This window comes from Vombatus ursinus, unplaced genomic scaffold (genome assembly GCF_900497805.2).
Source record: "Vombatus ursinus unplaced genomic scaffold, bare-nosed wombat genome assembly UNPS02009205.1, whole genome shotgun sequence".
Lineage (NCBI taxonomy): Eukaryota > Metazoa > Chordata > Mammalia > Diprotodontia > Vombatidae > Vombatus > Vombatus ursinus.
This window is the reverse complement of record NW_020948983.1, coordinates 60,185,887-60,195,190: the sequence shown is the minus strand read 5'-3', so window position 1 is coordinate 60,195,190 and position 9,304 is coordinate 60,185,887.

Below are 9,304 nucleotides of genomic sequence, written 5' to 3'. Positions count from 1 at the left end.
GGAAGGAATATTGAACTTAGGGTGAAGAGACTTAGAATGAATTTCTAGCTGTTACTTGCCACTTGTACGACTTTGGACAAGAAACATTTAATCCAATCCAACAATCATCTATTAAAAATCATAGATCTTCAACTGGAAAGAATCTCAGTTTCCAACCTCTTCATTATACAGATGAGGAAACTGAGGCTTGGTGAATTTAAGTGCCTTGTCCAACATCATGTAGCTCATAAATGTCAGAGGTACTAGATGATGCAGTACAAAATGTTGGATTTAGAGTCAGGAAGACCTGAGTTCAAATCCGGCCTCAGACACTTACTAGCTGTGTAACCCTAAGCAATCCAGTCTGCCTCAGTTTCCTCATCTGTAAAATAGGGATGACAACAGCACCTACCTGCCCAGGCTGTTGTGTGAGGATCAAATAAAATAACATCTGTAAAGTACTTTGCAAACTTTAAGGTGCTATAAATGTAAGCTACTATTTTAGCAAGCAGCTAGATGGTGCAGTGGACAGAGAGCCGCACTCGGGTGTTAGGAAGACCAGAGCTGGAATCCACCCTCAGGCACTTGCTAGCTGTGTGACCCTGGATAAGTCACTCGATCTCTCTCAGTCTCAGTTTCCTCATCTGTAAAATGAGGAAAATATTAGCACCCATGTCCCAGCGTTAACATGAGGAGCAAATGAGACAATATTGTATAGCAGAGTGCCTGGCATACATCAGGTGCTCAAAAAATGCTCATTTCGTTCCTTCACATGAGATCATACATGTAAAGTATTTTGCAAACATTAAAGACTTATAGAAATGCTAGCTATTACACCCATGGCCTCTAACTCCAGAGTCAGGGTTCATTCTCTCTGAATTTCAGTTTCCATGTCTATAAAATTATGGAGATAGATGATCTCTTCTAGATAGAAGCATCCTTCTAGCCCGAGGTCCTATATGAACTCAGAGCTTCTAACTCCAAATCTGGTACCCTTCCTATTCTCCCCTGTGACTCAGCACAGGGTAGGTACCTGAACAAAGTCTGCTGCACTGTATCTAACCATCTTTTTTTTTTTTTTAGGCAATTGAAGTTAAGTGACTTGCCCAGGGTCACACAGCTAGTAAGTGTTAAGTGTTTGGTCTGAGGCCAGATTTGAACTCAGGTCCTCCTGACTTCAGGTCCGGTGGTAGCCGGCTAGGTAGGTAGGTAGCCACCTAGCTGCCCTTGTATCTGACCATCTTGCACAGCATTGGTGATACCAGTCTCCTACAGGAAGGAAGGAAGGAAGGAAGGAAGGAAGGAAGGAAGGAAGAAAGGAAGGAAGGAAGGAAGGAAGGAAGGAAGGAAGGAAGGAAGGAAGGAAGGAAGGAAGGAAGGAAGGAAGGAAGGAAGGAAGGAAGGAAGGAAGGAAGGAAGGAAGGAAGGAAAGGAAGGAAGGAAAAGAAAGAAAGAAAGAGAAAGAGAGAGATGGAGGGAGAGAGGAAGGAAGGAAGCAAAGAAAGAGGGAGGGAGGAAGGAAGAAAAGAAAGAAAGAGGGAAGAAAGGAAGGAAGGCAGAAAGGAACACTATGTTCCTTTTGGCACATATCTCAGAGGATAAGCTGATAGTGAAGACGTCCTTTTAAATGAAACACCTACATTTAAAACAAAAATGCCAAGAGAACTCTAACCAATACTTATGGCAAAGGTTGTTCTCAGGGCACTTTCTCCAGCTAAGTGCTAACCTGACCCAGTTCAAACTGTCTCCTCCTGTTTATTTTAACATTTCCCACTGAATGACGATAGAGAATAAAGAATAAGTCAACCCAGATCTTCACAATAAATGCCAAGCCTTGTTAGCAGAGTAAACCATGTGCTTAGCCCTGTCTTAAAAGAATCCTTGCCAAGTAAACAGAACAGAGGCTGCACTTGAGAGTAAACAGAGAGAAAATTCACTAGGACAGAGACTTTAGCTAGAATATAGCTCCATTTGGCAAAGAATAAGGAGTTTGCCTTTCTGAAGGTGGAGGAGGAGGAATAATGCTGTTTCTAGAGTCAGAGAATATCATAGCTGGGCAGGATCTTAGAACTCAACCAGTGTAAGCCCCTGATTTTACAGATGGGGTAACCAAACTGAGAGAGGTGAAGGCCTGCTGCAAGTCGCATAACAAATTAATAGAATTAGAACCCAGGTTTCTAAACACCTACTTCAGTCTTCCCTATGCTATGGTCCCTCTTCCCTCCTTAAGGATCATTTATTTTTATAGGATTGCAAAACCCCTGACTCCTTCAAAAGAAAGAAATAGAGAGATCTCATTTACATTGTGGTGTTAGGAACGGACTCAGCAAAACATGAGAGGTCAGCTCTTTCTCTCAAGTTTTGACTATTATAGGTCCTTAGAGCAATATTCTGATGTTCCCAGAGGAACAGGGGCAGCTAGGTGGTGCAGTGGATAGAGTGCCGGGGCCTGGAATTAGTACTGAATTCAAATCTGGACTCACACACTTACTAGCTATGTGACCCTGGTTAAGTCACTTAATCCTGTTTGCCTCACTTTCCTCATCTGTAAAAATGAGTTAGAGAAGGAAATGGCAAACTACTCCAGTATCTTTGCTGAAAAAATTCCCAGATGGGGTCACAAAGAGTCGGACACGAGCGGGGGGAAAAAAAGATGAATCCCAGAGGAGATCTTGGGTGGGGGAATCAACAAAAGAATGATTTGTGTAAAGTCTCAAAATTGAACCTGCCACCTGAAAACCAAGATCTTAATGTTCTAGGTTTACATAGATTACATAAGTGTTCTCTCTCCTAGGAATATTTGAATGTTCTAAAAACTACAGGAAGAAAATGATCTTTAATCCAAAGGAATGAATGATGAATAGCAAACTTTTAGAACTCAGTAGGGCAGAAGTTTGGTGCAGGGAGCCTTCCCACAGCCCCTCTCACACACTGCATAGGCAGCCTCTTACTTAGCCTATATATTCCCTACTTTTCCATTCAAAAGAATATAAGTTTCTTGAGAGTAAGGATTATCTCATTTTTGCTTTCATCTCTCTAGTGCTCATCCCAGTGAGTGGCACAAAGTAGGTGATTAATAACTGCTTGTTGGATGAATGCTGTTGTTCAATCTATGTCTAAGATGGACTCCAGTACCGTCCTTGTTGCTGTTAGACGACGAAACCAACAAACCAAGCGACCTTTCCTCTTCTGACACCCGCCATCTCCAAAAATTAATTTCCTCATGACCTTATTAATCACACTAGTTAGTATTTACATAGCACTTGAAGCTTCGCAAGGTACTTAACGTATGCTTTCTCACTTGATTCTCACAACAACTCTATGAGTTAAGTGCTATTATTATCCCCATTTTAAGATGAAGAAACTAAGGCTGAGAGAGGTTACGTGTCTTGCCTAGGGTCACACTCCTTACCCACTAGTTAAGTACCTGAGGCTGGATTGTACCTAGGACTTCTTGACTCCAAGTCAAGTACTCTGTCCAGTCTACCACCTAGCTGCCTCTCATTCAAAAAGGTTCCAACTAGTCCCTGCAGAGAAACTCAATGAGTTTCAACGTTTTGGCCAGAAAAACTGTGCTAGCCTCTTTAAAGCTCTTATCTGACAAAGAAATTCAGGTCCACCTTTGTGATCGTAAATAAACTCAGAGTGTTTAAGAAGAAGAAAAAAATCTTTCATACATCCTACTTAATTTTTTTTAAACATTAAATAGCTTTGAGGATCTAAAGTGAAAAAGTCAGTTGTGCAAACTATGTTACATGGGAGATGAGAGAAAGTCAAACTGCTTCTCTTTTCCACTCAACTGTGGGAGTTGTGAGTGTACAAACATGTCTTTCTTCTTGGATCTGCTCTTGGATTAGTGAATGACATCACTAGAACCCTTGTACCAGGGCATGAAGAGCACCAGTTACTTTGTGGGGAGGGGAGGGATTTTCTCCCTATTTAGCTCACAGTCCCACCCAGAGAGCCTTGCTAATAGTCAACTCAGAAGGCTGGGCCCAACTCCACACTGGAAAGCAAGATACACAGCTTGGTGCATAGAGTGTTGGACATGGAATCAGAAAGACTTAGGTTTAAATCTAGCTGTCAGGATTTGAACTCAGTTCCTTTGACTCCAAATGTGGTATTCTTTCTATTCTACCACACAGCCTCCAGCATAGGCCCAGTGATGCACTCACTGTACGTCTATCATCCAAGAAAATGCCTTGCCAAGTTCAGAAAGGAACATCGCTGGGTGATGAATTTTTCTAGCCACAGCAACTCTCCAAGACTACAGACTAAGGCAAAGAAGAGACACGATCTGTGCAGGAAGACAAGTTTCTGGACCTCTGTATGAAGCCCCTAGGCCTAATGGTCCCAGACGGGTGCTTTTGGTAGGCATGATTTCGGCATGGACGATCAGGTTCTATTGTCACTTAGATACAATATGAAAGTCATTGGGCTCCGGACAGTTTTACACATGGAGCCCCACAGCACCTCCGAGATCAGCTAGTCTGACCCAATATGAACCCCGGCTGCACCATTGCAGCAGGTCACCCCCGCTCCTATTTCCAGCCTCCACTGGAAGACCTCCAGTGAAAGGGATCCCAAAGCTGCCCATCGCATTTTGAGATAGTTCTGATCTCCCTGTGTCTCTCTCAGTTCCTACTATTGACCCCTTACCAATTAAGCAATACTTCATAATTCCTTGCCAACTCAGAGATTCATAATCTCATCATACATGTGTACCTGGGATACGTCCTTCATTCATCCTAGGCTCACCTGACCCATCTCTCTAGGCACCATAGACTGCACTATATTCCTTCATTAAATTTGCCCTAACAATTTAAGGATCTTCAAAATTACTAGAGAGGACCAGCAATTTAACTCATCATTCCAAAGACTTGCCACAAGAGGGCAGCACAAATCCAGAATCACCCAAAAGAAAAGGAATTCTTTGATTTAAAACTTCCATTATCAAAGGGATTTAGGTTTCTCAATTCAGTTGAGTGATGGAGCGCATAAAAAAGCCCTTTCATGATGTTCACAGAATCTCAGATTTGGCAGGGACCTTTAAGACTATTTGGTCCAAGGTAAACCTGACCAAGAACACCTACAACATCCAGTGAGGAACGATAGAAAGGACTCTAAGTGGAGTCAAAAGACCTGGGTTCAAACCTCACCTCTTGCACTGAATACCTGTGTGATCTTGGGCAAAGACCTTAACCTCTCTGGACCCCAGTTTGATCATCCATAAAACTAGGGGAGGGCGGATGAACCAGATGGTATTTTAGCTTCATTCCTGCTCTAGATAAATGAGTTCTGACAAAGGGATATTTAATGATCCTTCAAAGACTTTAGATGAAGGGGAATGCAGTACTTCCAAAGGTGTAGTTATCGGCCGATGACTCTGAACTGTTCTTGTCCCATGGACCCCTTTGGCAGTCTAGTAAGGCCTATGGACCCCTTCTCAGACCAATGTTTTTAAATGCATAAAATAAAATACATAGGATTATGAAGGAAATAAGTTATATTGAAATACAGTTGTTAAAATACCTATAAAAATAAGTTGATAGACCTCAGGTTAAAGATATCTGCTCGATTATTAGGAAGTTTTCCCTGCATTTAACTTAAATTTACCTCTTTGAAATTCCCCCCATCCCTTTTCTCCTAATTCTATCTCCTAGCAACAAGCAGTTTTAATGAATTTCCCAAAATATAAATCGGCTTAGGAATTCCAATTATGAAGTTCTCTCCCTAAATGTTTTAAATTTGAAAAAATAATACCCTCTTCCCCGGTAGAAATTCTTTACTGCTGGTCTAGGTGATCTGAAAGTTCATCATAGAGATTTTCTTCCATTTAATACTTTAAAAAACCTTTCAGTATATCATATAGTTTGAAGGGAACCATAAGGAAGCTGTATGATTTGTGTTAGAATTGTCATTGTTTTTCTTTCAGTTTTTGCCAAAAGGCTACAAAGATGGAATTCAAAGACTAACTTCATTGGGCTTTAGGATTTTTGGTTAGATGATTTTTTAAAATCTGAATTTAACAAACACCAAATAAAACAAACATTTCCACAAATAAGGTAATGAAGATGATGTATAAAACCATGAATTTCTATTATGTATAGGTTTTTTCTTTTTAGTACATAATAAATTCAAAATGGTACTTTCAAAACTATCCTGCTTATCTGTTTCTCTCTGAACTTCTTTCCGTTTATTTCAGTTCTTTTTGCATTATCTTTTATTATCTTTTTTCAAGCAATCATTGTTAATCCCCTCCTCCCAACTCTTCCTACAATGTGACAAACTCACACACACACAAAAACCAGCCCATGTAATAAATATGCAATTAAGCAAAACAAATACATATACTGGCCAAGTTTGAAAATGTCTCATTCTGTACCTTGAGACCATCAACTTTTTATCAGGAGGCGTAGAACATCTTTTGTCATCAGTCATTTTATTGATCAAGTTTCTTAAGCCTTTCAAAGTTATTTCTCCTTACAAGAATGTGGGCATTTTGTATATAGTTCTCCTGATTCTTCTCACTTTCCTCTGCATCAAATAATTTTATTTTTTTTTATCTTAATATGGTTTAATGTTTGTAGTTTTCCTTATGTTGAACCAACCCTTCATTCCTGACATAAATTTAACCTGGTCATAGTATACAATTTTTATTATGTTGTTATAGCTTCATTGCTAATATTACATTTATTATTTTTCATCTGTATGCATTTTCCTCTCTTTCCAAAAATCAAATTAGCCATTTAATTTCTCAGGTGTTTTATTTTTTTTTTAAGCTCCTGGTTTCATTTATCAATTAATAGGGTTTTTTTCTTTCAATTTTTCAATCTCTTCAATTTTCAAGATTTCTGTTTTGGCATTCAGTTGAAGGTTTTGATATGTTGCTTTTCTAGGATTTTTTTTCGTTGCATATCCAGTTCATTGATCTGGATTTTTCTCTTTTCTTGAAAAGGATGTTTACTAGGTGGCACAGTGGATAGAGCTCTGGCCTTGGAGTCAGAAGGACATGAGTTCAAATGTAGCCTCAGACACTTAATACTTACTGTGTGACCCTGGGCAAGTCACTTAACCTGGATATTTAGTGATATAAATTTTCCCATGAAGACTGCATTGGTTGCATCCAAAATTTTTTTGTATATTGTCTCATTTTTGTAATTGTCTTTGATGAAATTATATAGTTTCTATGACTTTTTTTATTATTTAGGATTAAATTATTTAGTCTCTAATTTTTAATCCTTTCTTCCAAGATCCTTTATTGTACATGATTGTTATTTTGCTATGGTCAGTAAAGGATGTATTAAATATTTCTGCTACTCTGAATCTGAAAGATTTTTATGCCCTAAAACACTCAATTTCTGCAAAGGTGAACCTTTACAACCCACCATTGAGATATCTATCTATCTACATATGTATGTATGTATACTCCTTTCTATTATTCCTCAGTAATTGTTAATAATTGCCATTCTATCCAACTTTCCCAAAATCCTATTCAGGTCCTTAATTTCTTTCTTGTTTATCTTTTTGTTAGTTTGTCTAAATGTGAAAGAAGTACATTGAAGTCTTTATCCATCTTTGTGGTTTTACTGTCCATTTCTTCCTGATTGACTTTTCATTTTTTAGATTTTACTTCATTTGGTACACGTATATTGATATGTTTGCCATCTTTCCTGACTAACACAATATGCCATCTTCGGTGACTAAAACAATGTAGTTTCCCTGTTTATCTCTTTAGAGCATGTTTATTTTTATTATTATCTTGTCTGAGATCATGATTGCTACTTCTATGTATTTGAGTTCACCTGAAGAACAGTAACTTCTGATCCTGCCCATTATTTTAACTGTGTGAATCATCATGTTCCAAGCACGTTTCTGGGAAACACCACGTTGTTGGCTTCTGTTTTCTAATCCACTCTGCCGTCCTCTTCCATTCCATTTTATAGACAAGCTCACCTCATTCACACTCATGATCGGGACCAAACGTTTCCCTGCGGGATGGTCCACAGTCTGTGGTCTTGAAAAAAGAAGCCTCTATAGACTTCTGGCTATTCCCCTGGGATTCCTGGTCTCTAGGACTGAGTTCTAGGATACTTATATAGGGAATTGAATAGGGACTAAACCTATAATATCAAACTCCCTTGATGGGAAACTCCTTCAACCAACGCAGATCAGCACCTTTCCTGCAATTTATAATCTTAGAGATTTATCTAGAACAGTGGGAGTGCTCAAAGTGACTTGCCCTGGGTCACAGTCAGTAAACATCAGAGACAGGACTTGAACCCAGAAATGTCTGGTTCAAACACGCCAGGCTGCTTCTATTTAGATTCACCTACACAAAGAAACAGGAGCTACAAGAGCACCAAACTTCCCAGGAAATGATTCTAACACAGAGTCCGGTTGGGTGGCACTTAGACAGGCGACGTGGTGCCTTTCCTTTTGCATTCCCCCCACCCCCTCCATCCCTTACTATTCTCCTGCTAATCCACTCCTCAGAGCCCCTCTAGTCCATTTCACAGAGAAGAAGAAGCAGGGAGCGACCCAGGCAGATTAAGTGACTTGCCCGAGCTCACGTGTCAGGGGCGGTATTCGAACCCAGGTCCTGATTCCAGAGCCAGGGCTCTAGGCTGCACTGTGCAGTATTCCCCTTTTGTCGCACGCCTGGGATTGGCCTTTTCCTTCTGCTTGATTTTGCTCTGGATGCCCACAGGCATTACTCTCCAAAACCTACAGACTTCGGAGAGCTGACTGAAGAAATGGGGGGAAGAGAGAAACAGTGAGTCAGGGAGGATCAGGAAAGAGAAGCAGGGGAGCAGCCGCAGCGCTCCCCGCAGGGGGCGGGCTCTGTCCCGAGCGAAGCAGGCGGGAAATCGCTGCGCCCGCTCGGGCGTCTGGTAGCAGCCTCCTGCCTGGGATGGGAGCCTGGCTCCTAAAGGCCCCCTGAAAAAGGGGAGCAGACCGACCGGCTCTAGTCATTATGATTTGTGGCTGAAAACAGCAATGAGGAAATACAGATGGACAGACAAACAGACGTATAGATAGGTAATTTTTTTTTCTTTTGGAGACTACGGTTCGCTTTGGAAGATCGTCTAACGCGCAGACCAAGGAACGGTGGGGAGCAGCGCCTCCTAGCGGCTACTCATGCGCAGTGCAAGGCAAGGGTCGGTCGCTAAGACTACCGCCCGAAGGCTCTGGCGGGTCTTGGGCCGGGAGGCACGCGCCCCGCCCTTTCCGCCCGGATCTGGGCGCTGATTGGCCGCGGGGTGCCGATTGGCCTCGGGGCCAGAGGCGCGCCCCTCTGTGCGGTGCGTCTGCGCAGGCGCCA